Source organism: Gymnoscopelus braueri (assembly GCF_963280865.1).
Source record: "Gymnoscopelus braueri genome assembly, chromosome: 7".
Taxonomy (NCBI): Eukaryota; Metazoa; Chordata; class Actinopteri; order Myctophiformes; family Myctophidae; genus Gymnoscopelus; species Gymnoscopelus braueri.
Genome location: NC_137608.1, coordinates 18,141,899 through 18,157,861, shown reverse-complemented (window position 1 = coordinate 18,157,861; position 15,963 = coordinate 18,141,899). Strand labels below are relative to the sequence as shown.

Sequence of the window (15,963 nt, the reverse complement as noted above, 5' to 3'; positions counted from 1 at the left end):
TAGGAATTACAAACAAATATACAGTAGGCTATATAGTGGTTCTCAAACTTTTTCATATCAAGGACCCCCACATTTATATTGTATTTGGCCACGGACCCCCATCTGAATTTGTTTTGTGTCAGGGACCACCAGAAGAGAAGTTAAAAAATATATATATATCAGAGCTTGTAGTTCTGCTATTTTTGAATAGCCAACATATAAATGGATAAAGTGGTTAAAATGACTGTGATATGCTGCATTAACTACTTTAGTTGGGGACCCCCTGGAACCTCCCCCCCAGGACCCCTGAGGGACCCCAGACCCCACTTTGAGAACCAATGGGCTATAGAGCCTACTACCTCGCAAGGCACAAAACCTCACAAATTGGCCCTATTTGGAAATAGCCTGCTCTGTGCAAAACGGGGAGGTGCACACGCCGTTGCACGCTCTGTCCAGCAGGGTTCGTTGCGCTGCTCTTCTCCTCCTCAGCCGCGGCTTGGGGAGCGGAGCTGCAGTCAGTCAGACCAAACCGAGCGCACATAGAGAGCTGATAGTGGGGGAGAGAAGAGCGAGCAATAAGCAGCAGCACCCACACACACACACACCCTCGGTCTGGTCTTATCGCCGGGCTACTTTAACCAAAAACACTCATTTAAAGAAAAGAAAAGCATTAACTACTGCCGTCTCCGAACAGGCGGCAGCTTTATTGGCGAGTTTTTAAGAGAAGAGATAGTAATTTAGCAGCGGAGCTGAAACCCCCCTGACAGGAGAAGAGAGAGCGACGTGCTGTAGTAGAGGGAGACATGGCTACGACAACCTGTACACGATTTACGGACGAATTTCAGCTGTACGAGGAGCTGGGGAAGTAAGTAGGAGGTGTATTTATTTGTACGGGGAGCTGGGGGGGGGTAAGTAGGAGGTTTATGGTGTGACTTTATACGTTGGAGACCGTTGGACGGCAGCGTTTCAACTGTCTATTCGGTCTTCGGCGACCCTACTGGCTTGCATTTCACTCTTGTGTTGGTGTGCTCTTATTTGACAGCTCTCAAAATACACGCTCATTTCTCTCTCTGTGACGCGCGCGCGCGTACACACACACACACACACACACACACACACACACACACACACACTCTTTTGCCATTTAGCCACCTCGTAGAGCAGGGGTCGGGAACCTTTTTGCATGAAGTGCCAAGTTTTCATTATCTTGATAGTCAGTGTGCCATCGTGTCAACTATTAAGTTTAATTATGACACCACATCAAAATGTAATATTTCCAACAGATTTTGATTGTCCACAGGGCAAAGGCTGTACATAACCACCTCTTTTTTTTTTCTTCTTTAGAAATATTTTCTTTCACATCAGGATGTATAATGATCATTAGACTCCCTCCCCAGTCAGAGTTATCAGTTTGGTTTGAATGAATGTAGAATTATGTGCAGGATGTCATTTGTATATAGATCATGTGAGGGGACTTCAATTTGACTGACTAAACTTTTTTGAATATTTAATTTTAAAAGAAAAGTCCTCTCACACTTATGCCAGTGTGTGCCAGTGATCACCCTACCCTGTGCCAATGTTGGCACCCGTGTCTCTGTCGTGTCGTAGAGCATAATTGTAAAGGAAGTTACGCCCCTCTGTTTGTGCTACAGTGTAGCGGGAGATAAGAAGACACGCCGAGCTGTCAAAAAAACCACTACGCTCATTTATACTCCGCAGTACGATGGTGTCGCTATCAAAAAGAACTCATCTGGCTGGGACGCGTTATTAGCTTCTTTTAGGCAAACGACACAAGGAGTACAAGTGATGTTTTGATTAGCATGCGTCTTAACAGATAAGATATGCATGCTGCTTGGTCTATCTCTTTTTGGAAAATGGTATATCCCACTTTGTGTGGCGCCACATAGTTTTTGGGGAGCAATTTTGGCAACAGAGAAAGGGGCGGGGCTCAGCTGCTATCACCAAAGGATGATATTTGGACAAATATTCCTATCATTAAACTAATGTTAGCTGCTCTGACTGTAGCTATTGTGTAGGCCTACCACGTATGCCCCTTATGGGGCTTTGCTTTGAAAAATGCTTAAAGGGGTAGTTCACCCCCAAAATAACTTTTTTTCTATTGATTACTGACCATCTGGAGCCTTGAATTCATAGATATTTTTTTGTTTTTGTCACATTCCTAAGCCAATAATTTGATTATAATAAATGTGTCCCCATTGATTCCGGTAGGAGACACAAATGCATTTGTGTCTCCTACCGGAATCAATGGGGCTAAATTTATTATAATCAAATAATAAAGGAAGGAATGCGACAAAAACAAATAAATATCCATGAATTCAAGGCTCCATGGGGTGAGTAATCAATAGAAAAAAAGTTATTTGGGGGGTGAACTACCCCTTTAAGGGAACGTAACTTTCTTGTCCAATGCCTATGGTTGTTAATGATAAATCCCCTAAATAACCAGCTAGGCCTACTCAATAGGATCTTTTTTTCCCCTTTTCTTTCTTTTAACTAGAAATGAGTCCCCAGATAAAGCTAACACTAGCCCTCAGCATTTGGTAGGCGGTAATATTACTAAAATGTGTCAACTCCATTCAACCCTAGAACAGTAGCTAAGTGTGTCTGTCTTTGGACCAGTACATGGTTCCTAAACATTTTCATGTCAAGGACCCCCAAATTGATTTGTATTAGGCCACAGTCGGACTCTCTGAAAAGCTGGGGGGTACATTTCTCACACTCATGTGTTGTGAGCTTGTAGATTGGCAATTTTTGTACAGCTGAAGTAAAGTGGTTAATCTGGAGCCTCAATTTGTTGGGGACCCCCTGGAACCCCCCTCCCCGTACCCCACTTTGAGAACCATCGGTTTGGAGCAAAAAAGGTGCAGGGGTGAAAAATACAGCAGCATTGAGGCAAGACACACCGACATTCAAAACAGGGCTCATGCAAAACGGCTTTGAAGTGAGAGAAACTAATCTACAATATTTAAGCCAAGAAATTCTCATGGATGGATCTTTATATTCAGACAGTAGTGATATTTTACAGAGTCAAATTAAGCTTTGAGATTGAGCACAAGTGTGAATACATTGCTATCCATGTTATAATGCTTTTTGTTTGGTCGTAATCCTAATCCCACATCTAAGGCATAGTAACTAGCTATTGACCTCACGCTCTTGCGCTCTGCTGTGGTAAAATAAGTACGTGATTGTTTGTCTGAAAGTACTTGTGCCACTGAGATGCAAACTGTTATCTTGGCACCCACATTTCCTGAAGACATTTTACCAGTTCATCCTGATGCTGTGGAGTCTTGTGTCAGCTAATTTATCTAAAAAAAGAATTAGGGCCTTGCCATTAAAAACACACACACACACACACACACACACACACACACACACACACACACACACACACACACACACACACACACACACACACACACACACACACACACACACACACACACACACACAACCGTGTTTGGTGACTGTGTTTCATCCATGTTTCATATGACGAATTGGTGAGGTCACGCATGCGGTGACTAGTGCTTGGATGTATGGCATTCTTATTACCATGGTGAAAAAGTAACATAATCTCGTATATTAGGTATTGTGTGTCTGTTTTTAAGTCGCCTAGTCTCCAGAAATGAATGTCCCTTTCATTTACTCCGTAGATGGAGTGGATGGATCCATAAATAAACAGTTTTAAGTCTGATTCTAAGCTAACCATCTATGAGATGAATTGTGACCACAAACAATTGAGCGAAGGTACAGGATTGTGCACATATTTTAAGAGTGAAGGGATTACTCTTCCCATAAACCATTGTGCATACCTTTCCAATGCTTCCAACAACATAACAGTAGTGTTCTTCCTGGCTTCTTCTTAACTTTAACCTTTGTCATTATTACATTGTTTATTATGTTGTAGTTTTAAAATGATGTATGACCATTCCTCTAGGCTACTGTAGTAGCAGCAGAAACTCACGTGGTGTTCCATAGCTAGACATAGCTTTCGAGATCCCCGTCTCTCTCTGCCCCCCATCTAAATTCAATGTAGGGTTTTTCAATTTAGATTTTTTAAATGACAGTATTGCAGAAACAATTCAAATACTTTAGGGTGGTCCTTCATATTAGGACGGTATCAGGAATCAGGATTGGTTTCCAAAGCGGCGTGCGTAGGTTTACTTGCGGACAGTTTCTTGGCTGTTTTAGCCCATACATTGAATCTAGTTGGCACCAGACATATTGGTAGGGGGAGATCTCTGATACTTCTGGCCATGTGAGACTAAAACTCACATAACATTTGCGTGGTGGTAACATTTTCATGGTAACATATATATGTATATATATGTTTTACAATTGGTATGTTTTGCTAGGAGGAGGATATTGCAATTTATAATGATTTGTACTGTATCAAACAGACGTATGACTTTTTGTTACACATAAAAGCGCATTTTACTGGAGATTTCCCATTGACACAACCATGGTTCATCAAAACGAAACATGTTCTTCTTCAGGCTTTGAAATCAGTATTGGGCGCTTGGCCTACATTAGACTGGCCTTTGTAAGGCAGTAACGACGTATCAGGTGTGTCTGATAATCAGTCACCCAAAAACCTTTATCAATTTATGACACTGATTTTCCCCAGAAGAATTTGGGCTCCGAGCCGTAACTTCCACAGCCTTAAACCGGATTTATACTTAGTTGCATACTGGATGTCGCGCACTGAAAACAGCTTACAACACGTCGAACTGCCTGCAATGTGTTGTGAGCTTGAAGATCGGCTATTTTTGGTGCACGACATGGCTCACAACTGAGTATAAATTACCAGCATTGTAACCAGCACATTATGGGCTGTGTGCAGAAGAAGATATATAGCCTTTACAAAATATACTACCTCACCTCACCAAGTGTGAACTTTCCAGGCACAGCTGGTGTGTGTGTGTGTGTGTGTGTGTGTGTGTGTGTGTAAAAGTAACTTTATGAGCGTGTGTTGGGCAAGTGCAGCTCATGTAGCCTATGCAAGTAATTTACGCAACTGTGCGTCAGTACGTTGTGTACCATCATATTTGTGCGTAGTCCACTGGCGTATGCGCGCGCGTCTCCTTTCGCAGCAGCCCCCAGTCATGCCAACTATGTGGGGCGAGGTGCAAGTGTGGAGGAGCAGGAGCCCTGAATGTGGCCTTCTCAGTCCTCCCAATCAGTTGACACGGGGTCTGGGGAAGGATAGTGGGCGTTAGGGGGGCTTTAGATCACTTTAATGTCTCCACTGAGACACACAGGACAGACATGGGCCATTAATTAAAGGCACTTTGTTAACATATTGATTTCTAGCCTCTAGGTTGAGTAGATCAGGCAATGGGGGCTAATGTTGAATGTTGATGTTGAAATCACTGGAGAGTTGTGTGTGTGTGTGTGTGTGTGTGTGTGTGTGTGTGTGTGTGTGTGTGTGTGTGTGTGTGTGTGTGTGTGTGTGTGTGTGTGTGTGTGTGTGTGTGTGTGTGTGTGTGTGGGGTTTATGTGTTACTATCCCTGTGGGGAAAGTGACCATATGGGGATATGTTTGTGGTTTCCCACCTTAGGAAAGGCACATTTTTATGGGATTTTTTTTTAGTCAAGACCCTTACACCGGGAACGTGCCGAGTAAACAATCCGAAAATGCTAATATTTCACATAAAACTATTAATTTGGTGATGCCTCATTCATACAGGTTGATGGTTCTATTCACAGTGAAAAACTGACCTTGTTTCAAAAATAAATTACGTTGCTTTATCGCCGCATAATATTCACGTTCTGTGTGGATGTGCTCATGACACAAACAACAGTTTAAATTAATGTGAATTAATTGCACAAAATATGTGTGTAAGGGCCTTTAGTTCCAGTTGGTAAAAGATTTTGGTTGGAGTTAGGCTTTTAGGATTTAGTTTAGGGTTCGGGTTAATTTTAGGGTTAGGGACAGTACCAAAGTTAACTTAAGTGAGATGTTAGTTAATGAAACACAGGGAATGTTAATGCACTATTGTTTTTTTCTGTCATCAAACGGATATTGGTTGGTGTTCACAGTAGCCAAAGGTAATAGGTTATGAGTGACACCCTGTCAACCAGTGTCAACCAGCTCAGTGGCGTCAAGGTTTGTGTTAAGCAGCATAAAACAAAACAAAGATTTAACCACTTAAACCCTCTAGTCATAGAGAACTGGACTTGAGTTACAACTGTACTTTAACCGCTTTCTTCCGTCTACAACGTCTTCCGCTCACAGCGTCTTCCGTCACGTTGCGACACGTTGTGAGCTTGTAGATCTGCTATTTTTGACTAATGTTCCCCAAGTGGTTAAACTAAGCAGCTGTATATGTGATATTAAGCAACTCAATACATTATACCTATGTATATCATCTAAAATGAATAGGCTGTGAGAGATCCGCAAAGGGTTCTCTACAAGTACCTCTCCTCCGTGCCTGTCAGCTCTCTCCTAGTCCCTCGAGCCAGACTGTTGATTCACGCAAATTTCAAATGCTTCCGTCTTACAGTCTGTGGAACGGGAGCACAGAAAATGATTTGAGGGTAAAGCGGATACCCGCCTCTACCCCAACTTCCGTTTCGTCTTTGCACTCGCCCAAATTTGTCCTAATGTAAATCAAATTAATCGAAGGCTAAGCATATAGCTTGCTGCTTATAGCTCGCTGCTTGGCAGAAATTAAGAAGTTTGGGTTACAGTAGGTTAGGCCAGCCCAGCAGGTTAAGTAAAGATGTCATTTCTTTGATAAAATATTGCTTTTGACATACCCACAAGGATAGTAATACAGTATAAATGAAGTGTCTGTTGGCACAGAGAGGCAATCCCCCAATCCCCGTTTTGACTGTGGTCAGCTGGGTTCACAGCTGTCACTGTTGTTCATCTAGAACTTGTAAAACCCTTAGTGTTAATTTATCAATTTCTAACTCTTGAGAGTGTACACATGGGGGTACTTCCATTTGTAGCCTACATTTGCAGGGTTAAATTGACACTGATGACTTTACAGTGTTTGATGCATCTACTTCCTCTGCAGACCAAGAGTCCATGGTAAATACATTCCTGTATGGAAGCAGAGTAGTGGTGCTGAATAGATGCTCTTGGGCTGCACCTTTCAGTAGACTGGGATCAACTTGTTATGCAATTTTCTAATCCAGTCTAGAGACGGATATGGCTATAGCCTGTGCTCCCAAAAATGATTCCCTCAGAAACCAGAGGCATCATAGTGGTAGAGCCTACCCCTGTGAAAGTACAGTATGTCATATACTTTGTTCGGTATGTGTCATAGCGACTGGCGAGACTAGGCTACTCTATTCGGTATTCATGTGGCGGAAACAATAACATTGCGGTGCCCAACCGGATACGTAGGGGAATTCTAGAGTAGGCGAGACCTAGACCGGATCACACTAGTCAGTTCAAAAGAAAAACAGGCTTTCTGCAGTGTGAAAAGCCTAGTGACTAAGGTTAACCTTTCAGTGTCATGATCAGCTTGGGCCTGATCACAATGCAGCCCATGTTACATTGTGTTTTATTTAGAAGCATAGTCCCTACAACATATTTAACCAATTAAACCTGATATATAGTAGTAGTTATTTGACCAGGGCTCTTTACTTGGTTTGCTCATTTTTTCCCCTCTACAGTTCATAAATTCTCTCGAAAAATGTTCGATCTACAAGCTCACTGAGTGCCGCATTGCAATTCTCATAATGTTGCAACTTGCAGTGTTGCAATGCAAGCTGAATGTTCGCCCCCAGAATGTGGTGAACTTGATATTCTTCACAATATATTACTGTAAAGTTGTAAAGGTGTGTTTTTCACAGTTGGAAAGGGTGTAGCTATGTGATGCATCATGAGTTTATGAAGGCTCACACTGGTTCTCGCGTTAAATGTCTGTTCCAGAGCTCATTTTAGCCGTCTGTCTCGCATGCCTCACATCTTCACGTTATCGAGAATGCGCTGACTGGCTGTTGGAGACCTCACGGGAGCCTATTAAGCAGACAAACCCTGGCAGTGTAGTCTATTAATGTACCTAGCCACAATTAGCGCATGAGCGAGTGACATCAGAACTATATTCCGTGCTGGACAGGGGGAAATGCTAGCTGTGCAGAAAATGTTCTAGGCAAAAAGACTGCCTGCTAGCAAAGCCGTTATGTTGGACCACCTCTTTACGGTTTCAATTGTCTCTGGGAATTTCATCACAAATGTTCTAGTGTGTCAGATCTCAGCATGACATGTTGTTAGTGATGCTCACATTTGCACAGCAGAATTCCATATTATTAGCTCTGAGAATAAAACAATTCAACGATTAGGTTCATACTCTCAGAGATTAATTAAAACAGATTTGTTTGTATAGTGTAAATATGAATTATTCAGTTTACAGGTGGAAACGTATTGGAGTTAAAACATTTTTAAACAGTTGTCAGATTGTGCTCTAAATCTGATCTTAGTGAATGTTCTGTCTCTATGTTTCCAGGGGGGCATTTTCAGTGGTGCGCCGATGTGTCAAGCTGTGCCAAGGACAGGAGTACGCCGCCAAAATAATCAACACCAAAAAGTTATCTGCACGAGGTAAGCATAAGCACATCCATTTTTCTTTTGAGTTCAACAGGCAAATCCATTTGAGTAGGTTAGGTTTAACATTTCATGTTTTCAGGCCAACACGTAGCTGTATACTTGAAAACCTCAGATCTGTCGGCGAAAAATAAAATAGGCCATAGGTGATTAAAACTGTTCCTCATTTTGCGGGGGACACATGCTGGAACCGGTAGAGACAGCGAGAAGGACATAGCTACACAGACCTCCGGCAGCAGATGATAAACACAACATAATCTGTCCATTTAATGGCTTCTGATCAGGTGGCCCACAGTGGCCTTTTATGAGCAGCAGGTTCACCTTTCACACTGGCCTGCTTGAGTCACTCTAATAAGCATCACACACACTGTCCACTCAGTAACGGTTTTAGCCAAAGCCAAGGCCAAATGCCACGGCCACGGGATCCCAGTCCAAACGCCCCCCCCCAAGCCCCCCCCACCCCAGCTCCACAATGGCCACCGCAGTGCTCTTCACGCAGCCAGTTGCCCAGTGTAAATCTCCTGCTGCCCCGCTGCCTCGTAACTGGAGCCCCGTCACAGCGGGGCTGTGCCAGGTGGCATCGCGCTGACACTTGACTGTCACCCTTCACACACACACACACACACACACACACACACACACACACACACACACACACACACACACACACACACACACACACACACACACACACACACACACACACACACACATGACCACTACTTGTGTGTGAAAATGTCGAGTGTGGTCAGCAGGCATTTTAACAGGCATTAGCGGAAGGCGTTTACCTAGAACTTCAAAGTCATCTTGTTATGTCTGTCTGTCTCTGATGGTGTGGCGTTGTTTCCTGCAGCTTGATATCAGCTTAAGGTCAGGTCAAAGGAAGTCCAGTAGCGTGTTGTTTCAAGATATGGGGCTATGCCATTGTCTCACTGAATTCACTGAAACAGAAAGAACCCCACTCAAAATTCCCACTTCACTGTATTTCTGGGCCCATCTCCCAGGGTAAATCACAAAGGAAATTCAATTTAGCTGGGCCTGCTATAAAAGTGTTTTCACGTAAATAAAAAAAGTCAAAACAGATGTTATGTGAACACTGTATTTGATGTACTGTAGTGTGCTAGTCTTTCAATGTCCTTTAATCTCGATCTGCAACAGTTGTGTGTGTGGCTGGTCTGTGTTGTGTCTGTGTCTGACACACACACACACACACGCGAACACACACACACACACACACACACACACACACACACACACACACCTTATTATCCTGCTCCTATTAGCGTAAAGCTAACAGCTAATCCCACTTACTGACTTGATGAGACTGCGATACCAGGGGACCACTCAACAGCACATGCATGCTACGCATACACCATAAATAAATGATCTAGCTATTATAGATCACATTATGGCTATAGGCTACATATCTAACTGTAACCGTTGTTGTCGGATCACATCTCAGTGTGTCGGTCTCTGCTTTCAGCCTGCCTCCATATTTCCGAGGTGGAGCATGATCACACCGTTTCAATATTTGATAGCTGGATTGATCCATGCTGACTGAGTCGTGTGTGGGGCTTGGCTTGTGCTGCACTCCTTACTAATGGATGAGCTGTGCTCCATAAAACAAGCAGAGCCACGTTGCAGGCGGCAGGCTGGGCCACTGTATATTTCTATCAGCACTCCATGGCCCTATTTATAGCTCCATGACCTATCTGACATGGGCTTCTGCAGCCGGGTTTTATGGCAGCCTGGCTCCCTAACTCACTCTCCCGCTTTGGAGGTGGGAGTTTTGGGATATTGTCTGACTAGAGCCTGGCCGATTTTGGAGAGTCCTAGGCCACCGTTTTCCGATGATTTGACCGATATTTTCTTTAAAATGTAATTAAATCTTTGTTTAATTTATTATTTAATCACTTAAGCCCTATTCCTCAAAAAAATATGAACAGGTTTTGATCTTGTAGAATTGCCCATACCAATATTGTTAAAGAAAAAACGAATAATGACCTATATGCCGATATATGGGTCGTACTCAAGTTTTGACATACTGTACATAATGGTGTTGGTATGAGCCTTCTTGCGGCGATGAGAGATTTTGAGGAGCACCGGCTCAAGACTGGCGATGGATGTGGTTGCAAATTTGGTGGTGGGTGGGGGTGGGGTGGTGTGTGTGTGTGTGTGTGTGTGTGTGTGTGTGTGTGTGGAGGGGGGGGGGGGGTCAGGCGAGAGAAGGCACCTCAGGCACTTGGCAGCTGTGGGCCAAGCGTCTGTGCGCCTACATGCCTTTAGCACGGGACTCTCATCTGACTCTCTCTCTCTCTCTCTCTCTCTCTCTCTCTCTCTCTCATCTCTCTCTCTCTCTCTCTCTCTCTCTCTCTCTCTCTCTCTCTCTCTCTCTCTCTCTCTCTCTCTCTCTCTCTCTCTCTCTCTCTCTCTCTCTCTCTCTCTCTCTCTCTCTCTCTCTCTCTCTCTCTCTCTCTCTCTCAAACACATGCACGCACGCGCGCACACACACACACACACACACACACACACACACACACACACAGCCTCTGTCAACTAATAGACGCCCTCCAAGTTGACAAGCAGTTACAACAGAGCTTTCCTAAATCGTAAAGTGTCCTCCTCTGAAGTGAGGATGAGTCTCTAGAAAGCCATTGTACCTCTCAGTCGTGACAATGATGTTCTGCTCTAATTACAGTAATACACCAGCAGCCGTTGTAGTTGTTCTTGAGGAACTAGAAAGGAAAATATCACATATACAGCTGAGAATACCTCAGTTATCTGAAAGCCTCTCACTTGTCTTGCGACTGTGTCGAGCAAAATAGCTGAACTATAACCTCACAAGAGCTTGTAGATTAGCTATTTTGCGATCTAACTATAAATTAAACTAAATCTGTTCTGTGTGTGTCCGTGTCCCCCCTACATCTCGAAAACCGTCCGACCGATCAGACGGTAGGAAGTCGGTCAGATTGCCCATTGTCTAGAACCGACGTGCGGCAATTTCCCTGAAGAAAGCACGAAATCTCTCTGTGAACCATCCGACCGATGTCAATACTATGATGTCGTAATTGATAACATCTCCATACAGTATATCTCTGCTGTCCAGCAGCAACCTGCTAACTCCAAAACGCTCATTTTTCAGGAAATGAAAAAACGAAATATAAACTTTTCAGGAAATGAAGAAAACCTTATATTTTTAAAACAAAGCAATACTGCCTCATCAAAGTTTGTGTAGTGACTTTATATATTGTCAGATACTTGCATGTGTCATTAAATTATCACCACTTTACCCAAATCCAGCGCAAGTGGAGTTAGGAGTTTCGTACGAACAGAAATCCAGCCTAAGTGGAGTTAGGAGTCCGAACAGCTGACAAATAGCTCTGCTGCTGAGGGAGAGGTTTCAAATGGGTCTAAAATCCCCAAAGCCCCGAATGGATCTCGAATTGGAGCTCACAATGCATCACAACGTGTGAATTAATGCCCTGATGCTTCATGACACTTATTATAGGCCTAAAATAATAAACAGGACTTTAAATATTACAATAACTTCTGCAAAGAGGGGTTCACAGAGTTGAGTTTGAGTAGAACTAGCGTGACAGAAATGCTACGAAACTCCTTTCTTCTTGTCACATTGCTCTGCTCATTAAACACTTCATAGATTTTAGAAATAGAATTACTTGTTTTCATAACATTAGCGTCAGTGCTAAGTTTGATAAACAGGTACACTGCATAGTTTAACAGACTACGGGGGAAAAAACGGCGTTGTTACTGTTTCTTTATGTGTTGCTCCTCTGTCTGTGTGCACTCACTCACTGCGCAGTCAGTGCGCTGTGCTCTGAGAGGTATAACAGCAGTAGGAGAGGAGAGGGGGGAGTTGCGTGGTTTTTACGGGACAGTTTGAGGATCTAATGGAGTTGGGAGGTTTCGTCAGAGGCGCTTTTTTATACTTTTCATTGGTTCAATTTTTTTTTTACACACACGTAAAGGGTGGTCAATAGCGTTGATTTATGAAAAAAAAAGAAAGCTGAAAATGGAGTTAGCTGGTTGGTCCTGGACACAGACAGACAGATACAGAGCTCTCCATGTATGGGCATAAAGGGGACACGGGCAGACAGACAAATACTGTACAGAGATCTCTATGTGTGTTGGACATAAAAGGGACACTGGCCGGTCAGACGGGTACAATGTGTACTCTGACAACGAATAAAAACGGGTAGCATAACCGGAGGGGCATGTGTTCCCAACGGGCATCGTCCCAACGGGCAACGGCCGAGTTTTCGATACATTTGAAACATTTTGGAAACTTTTGAAAAAAATGTATTCAAATTTTGCCTTTAATGACATGCCCAAAATAGGTTGAAAGTGGTTAGGGCCATTAGTCATTTTGCAACTTTTATTTCACAACTATCCAAAAACGTTGGAAATATGTTTATGCACACACCCAATATAGAGGTAAATTCTATACCCTGTAGATCGCTGTTCTTGCTATGAATATTCCTGTATGCCTTGAGATTGTGTTGTCTTTCTTAGGCACAAAAAGTTAGAAAACCACTGTCCTTATTCATATTCCGTAGTACGACGGTGTCACTTGCCAAAAAAAAACTGATCTAGATTTGGTTCTCTTGTGCACACACCACCCTGGTGCCATGGAGCATAACTTAAGCTTATATATGTATCTAATACGCTGCTGGAGATTCACCTGCAATGCAGTGGCGGTCGAGCTGACCTGTTTTTCAGCCTGCGAGCTCAGTGTCATTGTGAAGACCGCACCGGAGACTGGGTCAATGTCACATAACCAGGATAGCTCTAATACAACCTCTGCGGCTAAATCAAGCCTTATCACTCAACATTACAATATCTTAAAAGCATGGGGTCTTCAATGTTTTTCAGGCTAGGAACCCCTTAGCTGAGAGAGAGATGAAGCAGGGACCCCCCATTGCATTGTATTGTATATAATGTATTTTCAGGACATTTAACCACATTAAACATTCAATACTTAGTAAACTTGACCGTTGGCCCTGTATTTGGTCTGCTCTTCTTTTCCCTTTAGGCTACACCAAACGTCTTTGCCGAAAATAGCCGATAGCTTGCAGATCGGCTTATTTTCTGCAAATGTTCACACCAGAATAGGGATGCTAGGGTTCAAGGGTTAATGTAAAACAAAAAGCACAAAGATTTGGCCGCCCCCCGGTAGTAACTCTGAGGACCCCCTAGGGGTACCGGGCCCCCTTTTGAAGACCCATGCTTTAAAGTAAAAGACACTGCGTCTCTCCGTCCACTCATAACTATCAAGCGTATAAGAAACAAAATGTCAACTGCTTGTGAAGATGGCAGTCTCCAGGGCTTTTTTTTGGTCCCCTGCGGCTGTGCCTGTCCATGCTGTCAAGGGCCACAGTGGTGATGTTTGGCGGATTTGCACAATAAAGTATAATACTGCAAAGCCCTGAATGTCACAGAAGTACTGTAATGATGTTAAATCTGGAATGTGGTCCGTTCTCTATTCTAACTGGGGCTGCAATTATCTATTATTTTCTTGGCAATTACCTTTTCGATTACCGAGAAGCACCCCCCCCCCCCCCCCCCAGAGAAAAAAGGAAAAAAAAGATTATTGTTTTAAAATATCAATTTATATTTTTTACAACTTGTTGCACCCCTAATTCTAACCTCCTCCTCTCACTTGTTAGAGCCACTAAGCACTAGCCTGGAGTGGCCAGACTAATATCAATATTTTCCAGCACTGACTTCCAGCACTGATTTCTTTAAAAAACAACGTATTTCACCTTGCGTACTGGTGGACGCTGCGTATCACAAAATGGGTATTTCAAATTTGTCTTGAAGAAAAGCAGATTTAAAATGGACCCATGTTGTATAAACGTAGGCAAGATTTCTATTCATGCACAAAATACACTGCTTACACTGCGTATGTTTAGTTATCATGATCAGAATCAGAAGACTTTCATTGGCGCCATGCCACATACAAGGAATTTCACACGGTTGGTTGGTCTCAGTGTTCAACAGAAACTGAAGAAATCAGAAACAGAAATACAAATCCAATATAACAAAATATTCATTAATTATAAGTAAACTGACAGTGCAATATATTCATTGTCTCAGTGTAAAGGCTCAGACAATAAGAAAACGTGTCAACAATTTGTTTAGTTTTTAGCCTCAGCATATTTGGAGAATATTTTGCTGAATTTATAGCCAATTGCGCCTGTACAGGAGAGATGCAAATAAACTATATGAAAATGCGTCAATATTTTGATGATGCCTCATTCATACAGTTTGGATACTTTTATTTGTGGTGAAAAATCTACCTTGTTTTGAAAAATAATTACGTCGCGTTATCGTGGTGTAATATTCACATTCTGTGTGGATGTACTCATAACACAAAGAGCAGTTTAAATACATGCGAATTAATCGCACAAAACGAACGCTCTCCAGGTGTGTACGGAGTGGACCTTAACTATAAACGGTAACGGCAGTGATGATAAATGGAGGAAAGTTGTCCAAGTGTGTAGTGCAGGTGCTGGATGCCAACAGTAGTATTAGCAGTGTAAATGCTTGGTCTTTTTGCTCCTTTCTTTCCGTCTCTCTCTCAGCTGCCTCTCCATCCCCTCGGGACTGACACCCTCGCCCCTGTTCCCCTTTTCCTCTCCTCTCCTCTCCTCTCCTCTCCTCTCCTCTCCTCTCCTCTCCTCTCCTATCTTGTTTACTGTGCTGCATCACAGGAAGGCTAGGCATGATGAGTGACTGATTGACATGTTGCTGAGCTCAGCACTGCTTCTGCTCCAGGCTAGACACTAATCGGATATCTAATTCACGTCTTTCCCTTCAGTATGTATGCCAAAGCAAGCATGGTCATTAACCAGACCTAGTAATCTGTACATTTAAGTATTCCTTCAATAGGAATATCTTTTTGTGAAATGCATTTACAACGCTGTGTTTCCTGCTGATTTTGTGATGTCGTTTAAAAGCTATGGAAAAGTGTTTCTGTAATCTGTACACTTAAGTAAATGGAAGTAAATGCATAATATAGCCTGTAACTGTTGCCAGAACAAAAAACACAAAGAAAATGCCTTCACAGGCTATGCATAAAAGAAATCACAGGCTATGCATTAAAAAAAAAAAAAAACAGACTCTATGGCAGGAATATATATATTTTTTTCAGTTATCAATGTGCGTTGCTGTCCACCATCACCTTCCCGCAACCCCCACTTGGGGTCCCACCCATAGACTGTAAAAATCAATGGACAAAGCGACGCCATTGGTTTCTACAGGCCGTATATGAAGCCGATTGTTCAGGAATTTCAAATCCGCCATCTTTCTATATCGCGTCATAGCTAATGCAACCGGAAATGAATGCTATTGGTTGGGTAGCTTGTCAATCAAGAGCGGGGGCGGGGAAT

The 15,963-nt window shown here is 42.9% G+C and overlaps 1 pseudogene across 1 annotated transcript in view; it reads left to right on the top strand.

Moving 5' to 3' along the window:
- The first annotated feature begins 509 nt into the window (after positions 1-509).
- Positions 510-15,963, top strand: part of LOC308089269 (calcium/calmodulin-dependent protein kinase type II subunit beta-like) — a 73,611-nt pseudogene continuing 58,157 nt past the window's right edge. The window contains exons 1-2 of the transcript XR_013935088.1: positions 510-844; positions 8,457-8,551. The product of XR_013935088.1 is annotated as a calcium/calmodulin-dependent protein kinase type II subunit beta-like (transcript). The remainder of the gene's footprint in view (positions 845-8,456; positions 8,552-15,963) is intronic.